The 23,336-nt window shown below is 41.2% G+C and overlaps 1 protein-coding gene across 1 annotated transcript in view; it reads right to left on the bottom strand.

Annotated features, from left to right (window-relative positions):
• plcb3 (phospholipase C, beta 3 (phosphatidylinositol-specific)) overlaps window positions 1-23,336 on the bottom strand; it is a 95,359-nt gene that overhangs the window by 70,973 nt on the left and 1,050 nt on the right. The window lies entirely within an intron of this gene.

Consider the following 23,336-nt stretch of genomic DNA (forward strand, 5'->3'; position numbering starts at 1 on the left):
CGACCCATTTTCAATGCCCTGGCTGAGGGAAGGAGGTTCTCACCCAAGATTTGACGGTACATGGCCCCGTCCATCGTCCCTTTGATGCGGTGAAGTTGTCCTGTCCCCTTAGCAGAAAAACACCCCCAAAGCATAATGTTTCCACCTCCATGTTTGACGGTGTGGATGGTGTTCTTGGGGTCATAGGCAGCATTCCTCCTCCTCCAAACACGGCGAGTTGAGTTGATGCCAAAGAGCTCAATTTTGGTCTCATCTGACCACAACACTTTCACCCAGTTCTCCTCTGAATCATTCAGATGTTCATTGGCAAACTTCAGACGGGCCTGTATATGTGCTTTCTTTAGCAGGGGGACCTTGCGGGCGCTGCAGGATTTCAGTCCTTCATGGCGTAGTGTGTTACCAATTGTTTTCTTGGTGACTATGGTCCCAGCTGCCTTGAGATCATTGACAAGATCCTCCCGTGTAGTTCTGGGCTGATTCCTCACCGTTCTCATGATCATTGCAACTCCACGAGGTGAGATCTTGCATGGAGCCCCAGGCCGAAGGAGATTGACAGTTATTTTGTGTTTCTTCCATTTGCGAATAATCACACCAACTGTTGTCACCTTCTCACCAAGCTGCTTGGCGATGGTCTTGTAGCCCATTCCAGCCTTGTGTAGGTCTACAATCTTGGAGAGCTCTTTGGTCTTGGCCATGGTGGAGAGTTTGGAATCTGATTGATTGATTGCTTCTGTGGACAGGTGTCTTTTATACAGGTAACAAGCTGAGATTAGGATCACTCCCTTTAAGAGTGTGCTCCTAATCTCAGCTCGTTACCTGTATAAAAGACACCTGGGAGCCAGAAATCTTTCTGATTGAGAGGGGGTCAAATACTTATTTCCCTCATTAAAATGCAAATCAATTTATAACATTTTTGACATGCGTTTTTCTGGATTTTGTTGTTGTTATTCTGTCTCTCACTGTTCAAATAAACCTACCATTAAAATTATAGACTGATCATTTCTTTGTCAGTGGGCAAACGTACAAAATCAGCAGGGGATCAAATACTTTTTTCCCTCACTGTATATATTATTTTAAATATATTTTTTAAATATAATTTTCCTTCTTTATTATTTCCCCCTTACCCTACCACTCTTCCCCTAAATGGAGTAAACTAATAGACAACAATACTTAGGCTTCCACTTCCTGCTTATACATACATTTCACGGACAGTATATTTTACAGTAGCTATCTTTTGTTTTTAGTCCCAGCCTTCAGCAACCCTCAACCCCTCCCACCCATCTCTGAAGACCATACAGTTTTGATTGATAGCTGGCACATATTTTTCCAATGTGCTGTGATGTTTCATAAAAGTTCTGAACGTTTCCATTCTCACAGTTTCCAGATTGTCAATTAAAGATAAACACCTTTGCTAAGAGAATTATTATATTATTGATCGATTGACTAGGACTTATCAAATCACCCAGCAGCACTATTTGCAGAGTTAGTTCGAAGTAAATGTTGATTCTTTTCAACCATTCCTGAATCTGCGACCAAAAATAAGCTACACTACCGTTCAAAGGTTTGGGGTCACTTAGAAATGTCCTTGTTTTCGAAAGAAAGCAACTTTAGGGGCCATTAAAATAACATCAAATTGATCAGAAATACAGTGTAGACATTCTTAATGTTGTAAATGGCTATTGTAGCTGGAAACGGCTGATTTTTAATGGAATATCTACATAGGCGACCATCAGTCCTGTGTTCCAATGGTTTGCTAATCCAAGTTTAACATTTTAAAAGGCTAATTGATAATTAGAAAACCCTTTTGCAATTATGTTAGCACAGCTGAAAACTGTTGTGCTGATTAAAGACCTTCTTGAGACTAGTTGAGTTTTTTATTTATTTTTTATTTCACCTTTATTTAACCAGGTAAACCAGTTGAGAACAAGTTCTCATTTACAACTGCGACCTGGCCAAGATAAAGCAAAGCAGTGCGATAAAAACAACACAGAGTTACATATGGGGTAAAAAACGTAAAGTCAAAAATACAACAGAAAATATATATACAGTGTGTGCAAATGTAGCAAGTTATGGAGGTAAGGCAATAAATAGGCTATAGTGCAAAATAATTACAATAGTATTAACACTGGAATGCTAGATGTGCAAGAGATTATGTGCAAATAGAGATACTGGGGTGCAAAAGAGCAAAATAAATAACAATATAGGGATGAGGTAGTTGGGTGGGCTAATTTCAGATGGGCTGTGTACAGGTGCAGTGATCGGTAAGGTGTTCTGACAACTGATACTTAAAGTTAGTGAGGGAGATAAGAGTCTCCAGCTTCAGAGATTTTTGCAATTCGTTCCAGTCATTGGCAGCAGAGAACTGGAAGGAATGGCGGCCAAAGGAGGTGTTGGCTTTGGGAGTACCTGGAGCATCATCAATTGTGGGTTCAATTACAGGCTCAAAATGGCCAGAAACAAATAACTTTCTTCTGAAACTCGTTAGTCTATTCTTGTTCTGAGAAATGAAGGCTATTCCAAGCGAGAAATTGCCAAGAAACTGAAGATCTCGTACAACGCTGTGTACTACTCCCTTCACAGAACAGCGCAAACTGGCTCTAACCAGAATAGAAAGAGGAGTGGGAGGCCCCGGTGCACAACTGAGCAAGAGGACATTAGTGTCTAGTTTGAGAAACAGACGCATCACAGGTCCTCAACTGGCAGCTTCATTAAATAGTACCCGCAAAACACCAGTCTCAACGTCAACAGTGAAGAGGCGACTCCGTGACGCTGACCTTCTAGGCAGAGTTGCAAAGAAAAAGCCATATCTCAGACTGCCCATCTTAATCTTTTCTTTTTATTGGCCAGTCTGAGATATGGCTTTTTCTTTGCAACTCTGCCTAGAAGGTCAGCATCCCGGAGTCCCTGACCTGTTTGGAGAGCACCTTGGTCTTCATGGTGCCGCTTGCTTGGTGGTGCCCCTTGCTTAGCGGTGTTGCATTTCAGAACAGGTGTATATTTACTGAGATCATGTGACAGATCATGTGACACTTAGGATTGCACACAGGTGTACTTTATTTAACTAATTATGTGACTTCTGAAGGTAATTGGTTGCACCAGATCTTATTTAGGGGCTTCATAGCAAAGGGGGTGAATACATATTCACACACCACTTTCCCGTTATTTATTATTTTCATTTCACTTTACCAATTTGGACTATTTTGTGTATGTCCATTACATGAAATCCAAATAAAAATCCATTTAAATTACAGGTTGTAATGCAACAAAATAGGAAAAACGCCAACGGGGATGAATACTTTTGCAAGGCACTGTAACATTCTATTGGTTGCAAGAATTCTGTATAATAATTTAAATTGAAAAACTCAAAGTTTTGAATCCGGCGTCGTTTTGTGTATCAGTTCATAAACCATGCGTAATGGAATCGGTACAACGAAAATCTCCTCCCAACTATTTTGCAACCTGTATGGTGCAGCTGTACATTTTTTGGTCCTTAAATGAAACTGGTATACTTTTTTTTATTTATCACAATTTTCTCTAGCCAATTTTGGTATTTAATGCAGGGCCGACAGACAAGTTCCTTACCTTCTCCCCTTTCTACTTGCCTCCTCTATTTCTGCGGTAATGCTTTAATCAGTTGGTTGTAATTTTGGATAGAGCAGATATTTCCATATATTTCTGTTAACTGCATGTGTGACATAACTCCACCAGTCCTATTTATGATATCATTTACAAATATTATTTGCTGTATACTTTGGAAGTATTGGAATTAGGCCAAGACAGTAGGCTATCTAAAGGAAATAGCAATTGCGAAATTTTCTTCTGAAATTTGCTTTAGCTGACTGTTTCTGAATGACAAAAACAATTGCAAATTGTTGTGGACCTGTAAACAGATCATTTGAATTCAATAATGTTTTGCATTTACTTTTTCTCGAACCTAAATATGCTGCACTGCCCGCAAATTCTGAAACATTGTCAAATGAAAACTAAAGTAGGCCTACTTACAGTGGTAGCCTACACAAAAGATCAACTGTCTGTTCACCTGTATGTTATAAACTGGGCTCCCTTTCAGATGCATAGAACAAAAACTTGAAAAGGTGAGGAATTTATTCTGCAAAGATCATGGAAATGAAATAAATAATAGGAAATAGATGCCCATTTCTAATTATTTTAGGATGCAAAGATAAAATAAATAGATTCTTCGGCAAATGATTGCATCTTGTTATTATATTTAGCTACCTGTTATTTTTTTTGTTATGAATAAGAGTGTCATCATATATTCCCCATTTGCACAAGGCTACTAGGCTACTTTTGCCTTCTTGCAATGCAATACTTCAACCACTAGAAACTGTGCGTACGCATGGTCTAAAGCAGGTGTGCCCACCCTTCTTTGACGTGAGATCTACTTTTTAATTTGCCAGCCTGATGAGATCTACCAGTCTCTAAATCTAAACCAACCAACAAAATGTATGAAACGCAAAACACCACTGAGTATGGACCTGCCGCTATGATACCTATTTGATACCCAAATATAATGTGGACCAGTAACATGTTTTCAACAAATAAGTGCAACTCATTTCATTTCCTACCTTAGTGTAACTTTTGGCATTGGGTGGAGGCAAGTCGTTTTTCATAGTCAGGGCTGTAGCAGCTTGTTGCAAGTCTCATGCAGGCCACAAGGTGGTCATCAGTCATAGTAGTTCTGTACTTGGACTTTATGATCTTCATGTGAGAAAATGCAGACTCACAGAGGTAGGTTGATCCAAAAAGGGCTGATAAGTTGAGAGCACATCTTATGTTGGGATACTTCCCCTCTAGCAGCAGCTCCCAGAACTCTTCCTTCATCTCAGTGGTTGCCCTGGATTTCAGCTGAATGTCATTTTGAAGGGTGAGAATTTCAGTTTCTGCTATAGTTGTGATCCCATTTTGGAGGCAATGACTTCCACATTTATGTCTTTGCCAAATGGAAAGCACATTTAAAAGTGGCAATAGGCTCAAGTGATGCAAAGTCAGTGAAACGACTGTCAAACTTAGATAAGATGCTCTGGACTTGCTCCACGTAACGTGCACTGTCAAGCTGTGCTGTATCCTTGCCCTGACGTTCAAGTTCTGAATGCATGTGTTGAAAGAAGTGCAGGTCCTTATGTTGCAGCTTTCTTGTGAGCAGTTGTAGTTTCATTTAAAAGTGTTCACAGAGCTGATCATGTCAATTATATGTTTGCCTTTTCCTTGCAGCTCTACATTCAATTAATTAAGCATATAAGTTAGGTCAGTGAGAAAAGCTAAATCCAGGAGCCACTGTGTGTCCTCTAGCTGTGCATATTCTGCATGTTTGGAGAACTTGAGAAACTCCTTGATTTCAGGCAACAACTCACTGAATATCCCTAAAAATGTACCTCGGCTCAGCCACCGCACATCTGTGTGCAGCAGCAGGTCTGTGTGCTCTGCTTCAGTCTCTTCTAAGTGAGCGCGAAATAGCTTAGTTCTTGTACCTTTCTTCTTCGTAATTCAGTCTTTGCTGGAAAATCTATTTCCTGGGTTTTGTGTGTGGTTTAAAATGTCGTTCTATGTTACCTTTCTTTGGGATAGCGATGCTATTATGGCAGATGAGGCACACACATTTTGAGTTTGACATGACGAAAGACGACTTTTCAGACATTGCAGTCAATAGAGGACTGTCGAACGTTAAAACCAAAGAGATTATAGGCATTGATTTGTGTGGCTGAATTTTAGTAGATGTATAATCATCTCACGATCAACTGGCAAGCACTCCGCGATCGACCAGTAGATCGTGATCGACTGGTTGGGCACCCCTGGTCTAAAGTTTGCAGGAGGATAAGCATATTCTCACGTCACGTATTCCCCCGAGCTTTAGGGCTCCCCAAACCCACGGTATTGAAAATCATACTGTCGGTATTTCAAAATACCCCGCTATACGGTATATACTGTATACCGCCCAAGCCTACACCACATTGGACGATGCAAGGTGTGTTCTATGTGATCTATTTCCATTATTTATATTTATATGATGGAACCACCCTACCTCCAGTTTATGCTCCGTGGTAGGCAACAAGAGGGAGTACAGGGGGAGGAGAGGAGAATAGCAGAGAGGAAAGGTGAGGAGGAATGAGGGTGGCCACAATATAGACGGGTTAGCTGACAATGTCATGAAAATGATGCACACGCTTCAATGGGGCAGAAGGCTGTGTATTGTTGTGATTCTGGATGGCCAGATATCTAGGAACTGTGACAAGAAGCTGCCATGTGGGGAATCGTAGGTAACTCGTTTGTGAGGGTTTTAGGTGACAGGCCAAATTTCTTCAGCCTCCTGAGGTTAAAGAGACGCTGTTGCGCCTTCTTCAGCACATTGTCTGTGTGGGTGGACCATTTCAGTTTGTCAGTGATATGTACGCTGAGGAACTTAAACCTTTCCACCTTCTCCACTGCTGTCCCGTCGATATGGATAGGGGGGTACTCCCTCTGCTGTTTCCTGAAGTCCAATATCATCTCCTTTGTTTTGTTGACGTTGAGTGAGAGGTTATTTTCCTGAAACCACACTCTGAGAGCCCTCACCTCCTCCCTGTAGGCTGTCTTATCGTTATTGTTAATCAAGCCTACTACTGTTGTGTCATCTGCAAAGTTGATGATAGAGTTGGAGGCGTGCATGGCTACGCAGTCATGGGTGAACAGGGAGTACAGGAGGGGGCTGAGCACACACCCTTGTGGGGCCCCAGTGTTGAGGATCAGCGAAGTGGAGATGTTTTTTCCTACCTTCACCACCTGGGGGCAGCCCGTCAGGAAGTCCAGGACCCAATGGCACAGGGCGGGGTTGAGACCCAGGTCCTCAAGCTTAATGATGAGCTTGGAGGGTACTATGGTGTTGAATGCTTCCTCTTGTCCAGATGGGATAGGGCAGTGTGGAGTGTGATGGCGATTGCATCATCTGTGGTAAGTAATCAAATATGAGCTCCCAGTAGTTCATTCTTAAATCAGAGTTATCTTTAGGCACAGATCTAGTATCAGCTAAACCTTATCATAAACAAAACGATTAGGGGCAAACAAAACTGACCTTAGGTCTAGAGCTAACTACTCTGTTACACATTTAAGGAACTCTACTGTGGGAAAACAGCAGTAATCTCCACCCTACTCTCTCTTCTTTCTTCCATCCCTTGCTTTCATTTCTCCTTTCCTTTTTTGAACTGTGCTTTTGATGTGCTTCCTTCTCCCCTCCACTCATCTCTCCACTCAATTTCTTTCTCTTTAGCCATCTCTTTTTCACTATTGTTCTGTCTCAGTAGGCCAGAGGATCCAGTGTCATCCGTAACCATTTACCGTAAATGGAGGTTTTACTTTCCACTATCTCTTACAAACACACACACACACACACACACACACACAATTTGCATGTAGAACAGGCTGTTGTGTTTAGCCTAAACACTTCGTTGGTGATCATCTGTCTGACCACAGTTGCCCCCCTCCAAGCAGGGCAGCGTGAACAGAATTGTCTCGTTGAGTGCCTTCAGAAAGTATTCACACCCGTTGACTCTCTCGACATTTTGTTGTGTTCCAAAGTGGGATTAACATTTATTTAATTGTCATTTTTTGTCAACGGTCTACACAAAATACTCTAATGTCAAAATGGAAGACAAATTCTAGCATTTGTCAAAAAGATTATGAAAAATAAAAGACTAATATATCTTGATTAGATAAGTATTCAACCCCCCGAATACATTTGGCAGCAACTACAGCTGTGAGTCTTTCTGGGTAAGTCTCTAAGAGCTTTGCACACCTGGATTGTACAATATTTGCACATTATTCTTTAAAAAATTATTTAAGCTCTGTTAAGTTGGTTGTTGATCGTCACTTTTTAAGCCGATTTAAGTCAAAACTGTAACTAGGCCATTCAGGAACATTCAAATGTGGTCTTGGTAAGCAACTCCAGTGTACATGTATATGCCCATGTGTTTTAGGTTATTGTCCTGCTGAAAGGTGAATTTGTCTCCCAGTGTCTGCTGGAAAGCAGACTGCACCAGGTTTTCCTCTAGGATTTTGACTGTGCTGAACTCTATTCCATTTATTTTTATCCTAAAAAACTGCCTTGCCGATGACAAGCATACTCATAACATGATGCATCCACCACCACGCTTGAAAATATGAAGAGTGGTACTCAGTGATGTGTTGTGTTGGATTTGCCCCAACATAACGCTTTGTATTCAGAACAAAAATGTAATTTCTTTGCCACATTTTTTGCAGTATTACTTTATAGTGCCTTGTTGCAAACAGGATTCATGTTTTGGAACATTTTTATTCAGTACAGGCTTCCTTCTTTTCACTCTGTCATTTAGGTTAGTATTGTGGAGTAACTACAATGTTGTTGATCCATCCTCAGTTTTCTCCTGTCACAGCCATAAACTCTGTAACTGTTTTAAAGTCACCATTGGCCTCATGATGAAATCCCAGAGCAGTTTCCTTTGTGGTGACTGTGTGTATTGATACATCATCCAAAGTGTAATTAATACTGTCACCATGCTGAAACAGATATTCAATGTCTGCTTTTTTTACCCATCTACCTATAGGTGCCCTTCTTTGTGAGGCATTGGAAAACCTCCTGGTCTTAGTGGTTGAATCTGTGTTTGAGATGCACTGCTCGACTGAGGGTCCGTACAGATGTTTGTATGTGTGGGGGTACAGAGATGAGGTAGTCATTCAAAAATCATGGTAAACACTATTTTTACACCTGAACTTATTCAGGCTTGCCATAGCAAAGGGACTGAATACTTATTGACACAAGACATTTCAGATTTCATTTTTAATTAATTTGTAAAAATGTCAAAAAAGATAATTCCACTTTGACATTATGGGGTATTGTGTGTAGGCCAGTGACACAAATCTCAATTTAATCCATTTTAAATTAGGCTGTAACGTAACAAAATGTGGAGAAAGTCAAGGGGTGTGAATACTTTCTGAAGGCACTGTAAATGGTAATAAACATTCTCCTGATTTTCCTTATATTTGAGACTTGTTTTATTGAGGTTTTACCTGAAATTGCAGTAACAGCCTGTTACATTCTGAAATTGTAGCAGTAGCTGTCACCTGGCGGCTGCACTGAGCCACGGAAAACTATGGAAGCCCATTCCCGCCGCCATTTTTTTAAATGTCGATACTATGAAAACATTTTGACATATGTAAGTCAACACCGAGATACGCAAGTCAACATTTTGAGATAGTAGATCATACAAATACAATACGTTTTTTCACTTGTAACATTGTGTGGTGATTTCAGATGTGACACCACAGGTCCCAGAGTGGTGGAGGGGTTTTTCCTGATCTGGTAAGCTAACCTAACCAGGTAAAACTCCTGGTATAAATCAGCTGTAAAAAACTGGTTTATATGGGCTATGATGGGACCAGATCTTTTCTTATCAGGTCATATGATTTAAAAAAAAATAAACTCCTGGAAAAACTCCTGGCCCTAGGGAGGATGAAAACATTAAAATCCTGTCAATCAAATCATGAGGCGAATCAGTCTAAAAAACCATACTTTGTCCCTCTTTTCAACCCTTTTTTTAAATGCAATATTTTTTATTAAACCAAATCAAAAGTGCTGGGACAAATGCCAGCTCGTCACACGTTTGCCGGCGGCCCTGCTGTGCTGATCTCTGCAATGTGAAGAGATGGAAATCGCCACACAATGCTTCAAATGAAGAAACATAACTTATATGTATGATCTATATGTATTTTATTTTGGGCGGGAATGGGCTTCCATACATAACAGCTCAACCTCTCAACTCCCCGGTGAATTATACCCACGTTTTCAGTCGCAATTTGCTTTTACCACATGTAGCCTAATGATTTGCATGATATTGATAAAAATGAAGCATGGTTTACTGTAATGTTGTAAGGTAGGCCTACTGTACTTTTATATTAGTTTTAGAGGGATAATCGTACATTTTTGATAGGCTAACGTTACTTGATGAAGACATGTTGTTAGCTTTAGCTAGCAGTAACGCTGTGCTTTTGTCGTGAGCTAAAATGTAATGAATGTACAGATTAGAAAATAAACCCTTTAATTGTCTGCACATGCTTGTGAATTGTTGCATTATTCAAGAGTGTAATATTGTTTTGTTGCAATAATTAAGTGTGTAATATGGTAGATGCATGAAGAGTTGCTTGCTTAACTTTAACTAGTAGCTAGCTAGCTAGTAAAATAGTTTGCAATGCTTAGCCTCTTGGCTAGTGGCTACTGTGATATTTACAGTACTTTTGAGCTGCTAAGCAGAAACGTCAACTGAACCCTCTCTCGGCTTGTGACATTCCAGTCGCTAATGGGAATTGAAAAGTGTATGTATGTAAATTGAAATGTCGTCCCGATAACTCTATTCAGTGAGAATAATATCAAGGAAAAAAAGAGGGAGCGAGAAGAGCGGTAGAGAGAGGAAGAGAGAGGAGGGGACGGGGGAGAGAGGGGCAGAATGTTCTCATTATGTTCACTATAAAAGGTGAAGTCTGGGTTTTCAGCACCTCTAATAAACCAGTGATCATACAGGGACAACCAGACTCTGTGTGTGTGTGTGTGTGTGTGTGTGTGTGTGTGTGTGTGTGTGTGTGTGTGTGTGTGTGTGTGTGTGTGTGTGTGTGTGTGTGTGTGTTTTGGCAACAAAGGTTGATGTCAGTCAATAACCTTTGGACTCTGGTGAGGAGAGGAAAGGGGGTAGAGGGAAAGGGACGACAGGAAAATCATTAAGCGAAAGAGAGAAGGAGTGGGAAAGAGAGATAGAGAGAGCGGGAAAGGAGTCAAAGTGGTAGAGAAAAAGAGCAAGAGGGAATGAGGAGAGGAAGAGAGAGACCGTGGGAATGACAACAAGGGTAGGGAAAGAAATTACAGAGAAGGAGATAGAAAATGACAGACAGAGAGAATGAAAAGAGAAAAAGACAGGGAGGGAGAGACAGATATAGAACACAAGTAAGGATAAAGAGAGAAGAGGGTACAAGAAATCATATCAAATTTTATTTCTCACATGTGCCGAATACAACAGGTGTAGACCTTTCCGTGAAATGCTAACTTTTACTAAATAAACTAAAGAAAGAGAGCGCGAGAAAGAGGGATGAGGAGGGGGAATAGAGGAGTGGTGAGAAGCAGAATACTTATGTCAATCCCAGAATGCTTCACTTCATGTCTGAGTTTGACCTACGACCTTTCTCTCTCTGGCTCAACCACTCCATTCGTCTCTCTCTCTCTCTCTCTCTCTCTCTCGCTCTCTCTCTCATGTTAACACCGTGTTTCACTATGTGGTGTAACTCGCTTAGACAAACAGTGGCAGGTTTCTCATTTCCTCCCTCCACTCCCTCCCTCCCTCTACGTTTCTCACCCCTCTGTGAGAGTGTAATGGCTTGATTCAGTGTGTGGTGTGACTCTTTAACAAACTATTTTCTCTCTCCCTCCCTCCTTCCTAACTCACTCACTCATTCTGTCCTTCCCTCTGTCTCTCCCTTCATCTCTTTAGTCATAAGAACATTCAGAAGCCTATATATCTATGATACATATTTCACTTTATACTCCCTAGATTATCACTAGTCCTCTGTAGCTCAATTGGTAGAGCATACTTTTGAAGAGGGCCCATTTAGGGAATATGGTAGTGTTGCACGGTAGGGGCGTAAATGTTTAAATGAAAATGGGATTGATAAAGTTAAGAAAAATCCCCCCCAAAAAATGATGACGCAATGTAGTAAGTAAACAGCATAGTGTGTCAATTTCAACAATTTTCAACAACTAAGAGCGTCGAAGAGCGTCGAAGAGCAAGGCTCAACTTTCCTGCTGTTTTGGTGCCCTGCCTACCACAATGTGATTCCTGGAAGCGAACCTGTGCACATGTACAGATTCTGTGTGCGACTGTGTGAGTCATCTCAATATTCTAGCCTATTCATTGATAATAGGCCCCGCTTTACTGAAGCAAGATATTGCAAGACAAGAAATTGCGAGATATAGCATTTCATTGCGAGATACAGCTTTTGATTGCTGATAGATAGGCCTAGAGCACAGTTCTGACTGTCTGCCTGGTGGTCGACCTGCCTATACTGTGCTACTTCCCTCTCTCAGCTTTAGGCTAACTTTCCGTGCCAGCTTACAGCTGAATCTAACATCAATTCACTGCCCTAGTCCTTTTCTTTGTTATAAAATGCAAACCACAACGCAAAAAAAGACTATTTTAAAGCTGATTGCCACCAAAACATTATTAATTCAATTAAGATCGGTCTATCTCTCACATCTCTCCTAAAGAATAAAAATAAATAACAAATGGTGCACTTTTCCCAATATTCCATCCAGTTCGATTTATTTTTTATAATATATTACACTTAATCTTTCTTGAATAAGTTCTTTTTTTACTTATTCTGTAATAAATACAGTTTTTATTGCTATCTGTACTGTTATTCGCTCTAATTCCTAAAATATCACATTTACATAAGTATTCATACCCTTTACTCAGTAGTATGTTGAAGCATCTTTGGCAGCGATTACAGCCTCGAGTCTTCCTGGGTATGACGCTACAAGCTTGGCACACCTGTATTTGGGGTGTTTTTCCCATTCTTCTCTGCATATTATTATATTATATCCTCTCAAGCTTTGTCAGGTTGGATGGGGAGCGTCGCTGCACAGCTATTTTCAGGTCTCTCCAGAGATGTTCGATCAGATTCAAGTCCGGGCTCTGGCTGGGCCACTCAAGGACATTCAGAGACTTGTCCCGAAGCCACTCCTGCGTTGTCTTGGCTGTGTGCTTAGGGTCGTTGTCCTGTTGGAAGGTGAACCTTCGCCCCCAGTCTGAGGTCCTGAGCACTCTGGAGCAGGTTTTCATCAAGGATCTCTCTGTACTTCGCTCCATTCATCTTTCCCTCGATCCTGACTAGTCTCCCAGTCCCTGCCGCTGATAAACATCCCCACAGCATGATGCTGCCACCAACATACTTCACCGTAGGTATGGTAACAGGTTTCCTCCAGACGTGATGCTTGGCATTCAGGCCAAAGAGTTCAATCTTGGTTTCATCAGACCAGAGAATCTTTAGGTGCCTTTTGGCAAATTCCAAGCGGGCTGTCATGTGCCTTTTACTGTGGAGTTACTTCTGTCTGGCCACTGTACCATAAAAGCCAGATTGGTGGAGTACTGCAGAGATGGTTGTGCATCTAGAATGTTCTCCCATCTACACAGAGGAACTCTAGAGCTCTGTCAGAGTGACCATCGGGTTCTTAGTCACCTCCCTGACCAAGGCCCTTTTCCCCTGATTGCTCAGTTTGGCAGGGTGGCCAGCTCTAGGAAGAGTCTTGGTGGTTCCAAGAAGTGTGGAGGCCACTGTGTTCTTGGGGACCTTCAATGCTGCAGAAATGTTTTGGTACCCTTCCCCAGATATGTGCCTCGACACAATCCTGTCTCAGAGCTCTACAGACAATTCCTTCGACCTCATGGCTTGGTTTTTGCTCTGACATGCACTGTCAACTGTGGGACCTTATCTAGACAGGTGTGTGCCTTTCCAAATGATGTCCAATCAATTGAATTTACCACAGGTGACAATCAAGTTGTAGGAACATCTCAAGGATGATCAATGGAAACAGGATGCACCTGAGCTCAATTTCGAGTCAAAGTGTCTGAATAGTTATGTAAATAAGGAATGTTATTTAATTTTCAAATAATTTGCAAATTTGTCAGAAAACCTGTTTTCACTTTGTCATCATGGGGTATTATGTATAAATTGATGAGACAAACAAGAAATAAGACAAAAAAACATAAATCTTGAGCGTGCATAACTATTCACCCACCCAAAGTCAATACTTTGTACAGCCACCCTTTGCAGCTATTACAGCTGCAAGTCTCTTGGGGTATGTCTCTATAAGCTTGGCACATCTAGCCACTGGGATTTTTGCCCATTCTTCAAGGCAAAAATGCTCCAGCTCCTTCAAGATGGATGGGTTCCACTGGTGTATAGCAATCTTTAAGTCATACCACAGATGCTCAATTGGATTGATGACTGGGCTTCGACTAGGCTTTCAAAGACATTTAAATGTTTCCCCTTAAACCACTCAAGTGTTGCTTTAGCAGTATGCTTAGGGTCATTGTCCTGCTGGAAGGTGAACCTCAGTCCCAGTCTCAAATCTCTGGAAGACTGAAACAGTTTTCGCTCAAGAATTTCCCTGTGTGTAGCGCCATCCATCATTCCTTCGATTCTGACCAGTTTCCCAGTCCCTGCCGATGGAAAAACAGGTCCTCAACTGGTAGCTTCATTAAAAAGTACCCACAAAACACCAGTCTCAACGTCAACAGTGAAGAGGCGACTCCGGGATGCTGACCTTCTAGGCAGAGTTGCAAAGAAAAAGCCATATCTCAGACTGGCCAATAAAAAGAAAAAATTAAGATGGGCAGTCTGAGACCTGGCTTTTTCTTTGCAACTCTGCCTAGAAGGTCAGCATCCCGGAGTCGCCTCTTCACTGTTGACGTTGAGACTGGTGTTTTGTGGGTACTTTTTAATGAAGCTGCCAGTTGAGGACCTGTGAGGCACCTGTTTCTCCAACTAGACACTAATGTATTTGTCCTCTTGCTCAGTTGTGCACCGGGGCCTCCCACTCCTCTTTCTATTCTGGTTAGAGCCAGTTTGCGCTGTTCTGTGAAGAGAGTAGTACACAGCGTTGTATGAGATCTTATATTCAGTTTCTTGGCTATTTCTCGCATAGAATAGCCTTCATTTCTCAGAACAAAAAAAGACTGACGAGTTTCAGAAGAAAGTCATTTGTTTCTGGCCATTTGTGCCTGTAATCGAACCCACAATTGCTAGATACTCAACTAGTCTCAATAAGGCCAGTTTTATTGCTTCTTTAATCAGCACAACAGTTTTCAGCTGTGCTAACATAATTGCAAAAGGGTTTTATAATGATCAATTAGCCTTTTAAAATGATAAACTTGGATTAGCAAGCACAACGTGCCATTGGAACACATGACTGATGGTTGCTTATAATGGGCCTCTGTACGCCTATGTAGATATTCCACAAAAAAATCTGCCGTTTCCAGCTACAATAGCCATTTACAACATTATCAATATCTACACTGTATTTCTGATCAATTTGATGTTATTTTAATGGACAAAAAATTGCTTTTCTTTCGAAAACAAGGAAATTGTGTATGTACAGTTGAAATCGGAAGTTTACATACACTTAGGTGGGCGTCATTAAAACTCGTTTTTCAACCAAGCCACAAATTTCTTGTTAACAAACTATAGTTTTGGCAAGTCGGTTAGGACATCTACTTTGTGCATGAAACAAGTAATATTTCCAACAATTGTTTACAAACAGATTATTTCACTTATAATTCACTGTATCACAATTCCAGTGGGTCAGACGTTTACATACACTAAGTTGACTGTGCCTTTAAACAGCTTGGAAAATTCCAGAAAATGATGTCATGGCTTTAGAAGCTTCTGATAGGCTAATTGACATCATTTGAGTCAATTGGAGGTGTATCTGTGGATGTATTTCAAGGCCTACCTTCAAATTCAGTGCCTCTTTCCTTGACATCATGGGAAAATCAAAAGAAATCAGCCAAGACCTCAGAAAAAAATTGTAAACCTCCACAAGTCTGGTTCATCATTGGGAGCAATTTCCAAACGCCTGAAGGTACCACGTTCATCTGTACAAACAATAGTACGCAAGTATAAACACCATGGGACCACGCAGCCGTCATACCGCTCAGGAAGAAGACGCGTTCTGTCTCCTAAAGATGAACATACTTTGGTGCGAAAAGTGCAAATCAATCCCAGAACAACAGCAAAGGACCTTGTGAAGATGCTGGAGGAAACGGGTACAAAATTCACCCAACTTTATTGTGGGAAGCTTGTGTAAGGCTACCCGAAACTTTTGACCCACGTGAAACAATTTAAAGGCAATGCTACCAAATACTAATTGAGTGTATGTAAACTGGGAATGTGATAAATCATTCTCTCTACTATTATTATGACATTTCACATTCTTAAAATAAAGTGGTGATCCTAACTGACCTAAGACAGGGTATTTTTACTAGGATTAAATGTCAGGAATTGTGAAAAACTAAGTTTAAATGTATTTGGCTAAGGTGTATGTAAACTTCCGACTTCAACTGTGTGTGTGTGTGTATATATATATATATATATATATATATATATATATATATATATATATATATATATATATATATATATATATATATATATATATATATATATATATATATATATATATATACATACATACACACACACACACACAGTTGAAGTCGGAAGTTTACATACACCTTAGCCAAACACACACACACATACAGTGGGGGAAAAAAGTATTTAGTCAGCCACCAATTGTGCAAGTTCTCCCACTTAAAAAGATGAGAGAGGCCTGTAATTTTCATCATAGGTACACGTCAACTATGACAGACAAATTGAGGAAAAAAAATCCAAAAAATCACATTGTAGGATTTTTTATGAATTTATTTGCAAATTATGGTGGAAAATAAGTATTTGGTCACCTACAAACAAGCAAGGTTTCTGGCTCTTACAGACCTGTAACTTCTTCTTTAAGAGGCTCCTCTGTCCTCCATTCGTTACCTGTATTAATGGCACCTGTTTGAACTTGTTATCAGTATAAAAGACACCTGTCCACAACCTCAAACAGTCACACTCCAAACTCCACTATGGCCAAGACCAAAGAGCTGTCAAAGGACACCAGAAACAAAATTGTAGACCTGCACCAGGCTGGGAGGACGGAATCTGCAATAGGTAAGCAGCTTGGTTTGAAGAAATCAACTGTGGGAGCAATTATTAGGAAATGGAAGACATACAAGACCACTGATAATCTCCCTCGATCTGGGGCTCCACGCAAGATCTCACCAGGTGGGGTCAAAATGATCACAAGAACGGTGAGCAAAAATCCCAGAACCACACGGGGGGACCTAGTGAATGACCTGCAGAGAGCTGGGACCAAAGTAACAAAGCCTACCATTAGTAACACACTACGCCGCCAGGGACTCAAATCCTGCAGTGCCAGACGTGTCCCCCTGCTTAAGCCAGTACATGTCCAGGCCCGTCGGAAGTTTGCTAGAGTGCATTTGGATGATCCAGAAGAGGATTGGGAGAATGTCATATGGTCAGATGAAACCAAAATAGAACTTTTTGGTAAAAACTCAACTCGTCGTGTTTGGAGGACAAAGAATGCTGAGTTGCATCCAAAGAACACCATACCTACTGTGAAACATGGGGGTGGAAACATCATGTTTTGGGGCTGTTTTTCTGCAAAGGGACCAGGACGACTGATCTGTGTAAAGGAAAGAATGAATGGGGCCATGTATAGTGAGATTTTGAGTGAAAACCTCCTTCCATCAGCAGGGGCATTGAAGATGAAAAGTGGCTGGGTCTTTCAGTATGACAATGATCCCAAACACACCGCCCGGGCAACGAAGGAGTGGCTTCGTAAGAAGCATTTCAAGGTCCTGGAGTGGCCTAGCCAGTCTCCAGATCTCAACCCCATAGAAAATCCTTGGAGGGAATTGAAAGTCTGTGTTGCCCAGCGACAGCCCCAAAACATCACTGCTCTAGAGGAGATCTGCATGGAGGAATGGGCCAAAATACCAGCAACAGTGTGTGAAAACCTTGTGAAGACTTACAGAAAACGTTTGACCTGTGTCATTGCCAACAAAGGGTATATAACAAAGTATTGAGAAACTTTTGTTATTGACCAAATACTTATTTTCCACCATAATTTGCAAATAAATTCATTAAAAATCCTACAATGTGATTTTCTGGATTTGTTTTTCTCATTTTGTCTGTCATAGTTGACGTGTACCTATGATGAAAATTACAGGCCTCTCTCATCTTTTTAAGTGGGAGAACTTGCACAATTGGTGGCTGACTAAATACTTTTTTTCCCCACTGTATATACATACACACAGTACCAGTCAAAAGTTTGGACACAGCTACTCATTCAAGTGTTTTTCTTTATTCAATCCAATCCGTTGTGTTATGACAAGGTAGGGGGTATACAGAAGATAGCCCTATTTGGTAAAAGACCAAGTCCATATTATGGCAAGAACCGGTCAAATAAGCAAAGAGAAATGACAGTCCATCATTACTTTAAGACATGAAGGTCAGTCAATACGGAACATTTCAAGAACTTTGAAAGTTTCTTCAAGTGCAGTCGCAAAAACCATCAAGCGCTATGATGAAACTGGCTCATGAGGACCACCACAGGAATGGAAGACCCAGAGTTACCTCTGCTGCAGAGGATAAGTTCATTAGAGCTGCCAGCCTCAGAAATTGCAGCCCAAATAAATGCTTCACAGAGTTCAAGTCACAGACACATCTCAACATCAACTGTTCAGAGGGGACTGTGTGAATCAGGCCTTCATGTTCGAATTGCTGCAAAGAAAGCATTACTAAAGGACACCAATAAGAAGAGACCTGCTTGGGCCAAGAAACACAAGCAATTGACATTAGACCGGTGGAAATGTGTCCTTTGGTCTGGAGTCCAAATGTGAGATTTTTGGTTCCAACCGCCGTGTCTTTGTGAGGGTGAACGGATGATCTTCGCATGTGTAGTTCCCACCGTAAAGCATGGAGGAGGAGGTGTTATGGTGTGGGGGTGCTTTGCTGGTGACATGGTCTGTGATTTATTTAGAATTCAAGGCACACTTAACCAGCATGGCTACCACAGCATTCTGCTGCGATATGCCATCCCATCTGGTTTGGGCTTAGTGGGACTATCATTTGTTTTTCAACAGGTCAATGACCCAACACACCTCCAGGCTGTGTAAGGGCTATTTTACCAAGAAGGAGAGTGATGGAGTGCTGCATCAGATGACCTGGCCTCCACAATCCCCCGACCTCAACCCAATTGAGATGGTTTGGGGTGAGTCGGACAGCAGAGTGAAGGAAAAGCAGCCAACAAGTGCTAAGCATATGTGGGAACTCCTTCAAGACTATTGGAAAAGCATTCCAGGTGAAGCTGGTTGAGAGAATGCCAAGAGTGTGCAAAGCTGTCATTAAGGCAAAGGGTGGCTATTTGAAGAATCGCAAATATAAAATATATTTTGATTTGTTTAACACTTTCTTGTTTACTACATGATTCCATATGTGTTATTTCATAGTTTTGATGTCTTCACTATTATTCTACAATGTAGAAAATAGTAAAAATAAATAAAAACCCTTGAATGAGTAGGTGTGTCCAAACTTTTGACTGGTACTGTATACATTTAAAAATCTTGCATATCTTAATTTATTTCCATAATTAACTAATAATATGTGCAATAATGTAGGCAGTTCATACAAAGGATTGTTATTCACAGATATTGTCCCTAACATCATTACCCCATAGCAACAGATGTGGGATACAAACACACACACACCCTTCCCCCACAAACAACCACAAGCTCAGATGTTCAACAGTTGTTCCATCCCCGAGCCCAACCTGAGAAGACTCGATGTGCGAATGCATATGCAGTTGTAACTGTTTGAGAGGGAATGCAAAATTGAGCAAGAATGGTGAGATTTTATTAACCAATGTCAAGTCCTAGCTGATGGAGCTCAGATACACCCCTTTCCCCTGAAACACACACATGCTGGTTCCCTGTTGTGACCATTTTTCCCAAGCATCTCTGTGCAGTCAGACCTTTTGATCATGTTGTGCCACCAGGGCCACAATAATTTGCCCCCTCTCTGATTGTCATAGTGTGACCCCCTCCCCATAGATTACTGCAGCTAGTGTTGCCAGCACTGCCACTACCTGGGTGGGGGCACCCAGGTAGTGCCAGATACTGACTGGTTTTCTGATTCACACCACTACTTTTTTTTTTACGGTATCTGTGACCAACATATGCATATCTGTATTCCCAGTCATGTGAAATCCATCGATTAGGGCCTAATGAATGTATTTTAATTTACTGGTTATCTTATAAATAACTGTAATTCAGTAAAATCTTTGAAATTGTTGCATTTATATTTTTTGTTCAGTGTAGTTAGATTGGTAAAAACAAAGTCAAATTGATTGTATGATTGCATCACTGATTCATTAATGCACACATAGCTGTCTCTGAAATTATTTGACATAAAACACCTCAAATGTAATGATATTGAACTCAAAAGATGACCAACGATTGAACAGAGCAGTACCTGAGTTTATCTGTCTGGATCAAGTGCCATTCTGTGACTTGGCTAATATGCCTTCTTTTTTTGCTGTGGTATCGTTTTGGTATCGAGTATCGTGATGGTATCGAGTATCGTGTTACTAAGGCTGGTATTAGTATCGAAGTAAAAATTCTGCTATCATGACAACACTAGAATATGGTACCATCAGGTTCACATACTAGGGAAGGTTCTTGAGTCCGGAGTATACTAAACTCTACTGTCCAGGATCTGTGTGCCTGTGTGTGTGGGTGTGTGTGTGTGTGACAGAGAGAGACAAGGGTTTAGGGTTGAGCTCACAGAGGTAACAGTATGTGGAGGTTCTCTCTCTCTCTCTGTTACACACACACGAGGCAAACATAATTTTTACTGAATTCAACTGGGATTTATCTAAGTTGAATTGAGGAGCAGAATGGATGGGGTTGAGGAAGAGGGGAAGGAGGGAAGGAGGGAGAGATGGAAGAAGGATGGGAGGGATGGGGGAAAGATGGAGGGAGGGAAGGTGGGAGAGGGAGGAGGTAGGGAGGGCTGGGAAAGTCGTTTTGGCTCCAGAGAGCACAACAAGCTGCGACAGGAAGTAATTCAGAGTGAAACACACACAGAATAAAACAACCACACACACCCGCACGCACACGTTGACTCACTGTAGGTGGAGAAATGTGCTGAATGTCTTTCTACAGTGTGTGTGTGTGTGTGGGGGGGGGGGGGGGGGGGGCTGGTATTAACTTGAGACTAGATTCTCAACTCTTTCCCACTTTCTCAAATCAGATGTCCTTATTTGGGGTCTGAGCAACATGAAATGTTGCTCTCTCACATTCCCTCTATTTCCTCTCCCACACTCCTCTTTCTCTCACATTTTTTTCCCTCTTTCCTTCTACTTCAAGCTACTCTCGTCATATCAGTTCTGTTTCTCTCTGCAGAGGGAGAGAGAATGAGGAAGGGATATAGGAGGAGAGAGAGGGTCTCAGAGAGATATAGATAGATGGATACAGAGTGGAGAGAGAGAGATATGCACATTGTTCCTTGCAGTTCGCAAATTTAATCACATGCCTAACAACTTCCTGGGAATTCCCTCTGAGAAAGAGAGGAGGAAGAGAGAAAGATAGAGAGAGAGATAGAGGAAGAGAGTGAGATAGATGAAGTGAGGGAGAGAGAAAGACTGAGGAGGAAGAAAGAAACAGAGAGAGAGAGAGAGAAGAAAGAGAGAGAAGGAATGTAAATGTGTTTAGAGGTCTGTGACATGGATCCGTCCCACTGCATGACAATGCTGCTACTTCTTCAAAGAACACACACACACACACACCTTACACCAGGGGTTCCCAATTACATTAAGCCATGGGCCAATTTTAGTAGCGTTTTAAGTGATTTTCACAAAATTCACAATGGCGGAAAATCCATCATGGCGGACCTTTTGGGTCCTTGAGGCAAATGTGTTTGTTGTAAGGAGAGGGACCTATCTATCGAACTTCATGATTCTAGGTCACAAGGATTGAGGGGCATGAGCTTTCAAAGTGTGCATTTTCAATTGCTTGTTATAGCGCCACCATGTTGTCAACTGGCATTGCATGAGAGAGTGTGACCCATGGCCCTTTACCATCATTCAAGGTTGCATCCTCCTAGGCATTATTATCTCAAAGGAATTTGCACATTTTTACAAGATTTGGGCAGAATCTGAATAATAATAATAATCAATGCCAACAAATACAGTAGGGTTTCACCCAGCTTCGCTGCTTGAACCCCTAAATATTATTATTTATTTTGTATTTTTGCAAATAAAATCATGAGCCACCTATTGGGGAACACTGCCTTACACTGTCACCAGTAGAGCAGCAATAGGTCACAGAGGTGCTGTGTGTGTGTGGACGTGTTTAATTATTCTTGTGCTACAAGAATAGTAAACGAACAAACATTTGACCAACTGGGGACATTTTGGTGGTCCCCACAAGGTCAAATGCTATTTCTAGGGGGTTTAGGGTTAAGGTTAGAATTAGTGTTAGAATTAGGTTTAGGGCTCCTTAACAGATTCTACCCCCAAGCCATAAGACTGCTGAACAATTGATAAAATGGCCACCCGGACTATTTACCCGGACTATTTACATTGACCCCCCCCCCCCCCCCCATGTACAAATTACCTTGACTAACCTGTACCCCCGCACATTGATTCGGTACAGGTAGCCCCTGTATATAGCCTCATTATTGTTATTTTATTGTGTTACTTTTTTTTTGGTGGGGGGGGCTTTAGTTTTTTTAGTAAATATTTTCTTAACTCTATTTCTTGAACTGCATTGTTGGTTAAGGGCTTATAAGGCATTTCACGGTAAGGTCTTCACCTGTTGTATTCGGCGCATGTGACAAATACAATTTGATTTGATTTGCAGCCTATTACTTATTTCTGTCTGTTTGCAAAAACTTTTTTCTATTGACACCATTAAAGCAGTAAAATGCTTCAGGCGCCCTCATCTAAAATACTGACAATGAAACGTAATATCTCTCTCTCACACACACAGGCCATGGTTGCCAGGCAAGGAGGGGTGAAATACGTGGAAGAGAGAGTAGGGCCAATCCAGTGGAGCGATCTTTCAATTTCCCATAAAACATGTTTGGGTTGTCTTGATTTATTAAAATACAAAAAAATACAGTTTCCAAATTAACAACTGTCTACCTGAAACAGGAAGTACTAAAATAGTCCTAAAATGTCTTAAATAGAGTTAGGGACATACAAATGTGGGTGTTTTAGCCTAGGCTACATGTCGACATATTTTGCAAGAGTAGGCCTATGGAATGTTCATTCAGAAACTTAATTCACAAAGTCTGTCTCTCCTATGTTGAGATAAAAATTATAATTCAACCCTTGTCATTCCATTTACTCCTACTGTCTATCGAAATGCCTTGGGAAAGCAGTGACAAAATGGTGCTAGAACAGAACAGAAAGAAAGAGAGAGAGAGTAGGCCAAAAGCGGGAAAGAAAAAGGGCTTTGGTCGATAACCGCATTGTCTAAAAAACCTGAGCGGAGGAAAAACTTGCTTGACAAGAATTCAAAGGAGAGCAGAGCTAGGCCGATCTGTTGCAGGATAGGTATAAGTACGCAGGACAGTCCAAAGACCGTCCCAAATGGCACCCTATTCCCTATTAAGTGCACTATTTTAAACCAGAACCAATAGCG

Source organism: Coregonus lavaretus (assembly GCF_964263955.1).
Source record: "Coregonus lavaretus genome assembly, chromosome: 7".
NCBI classification, from domain to species: domain Eukaryota; kingdom Metazoa; phylum Chordata; class Actinopteri; order Salmoniformes; family Salmonidae; genus Coregonus; species Coregonus lavaretus.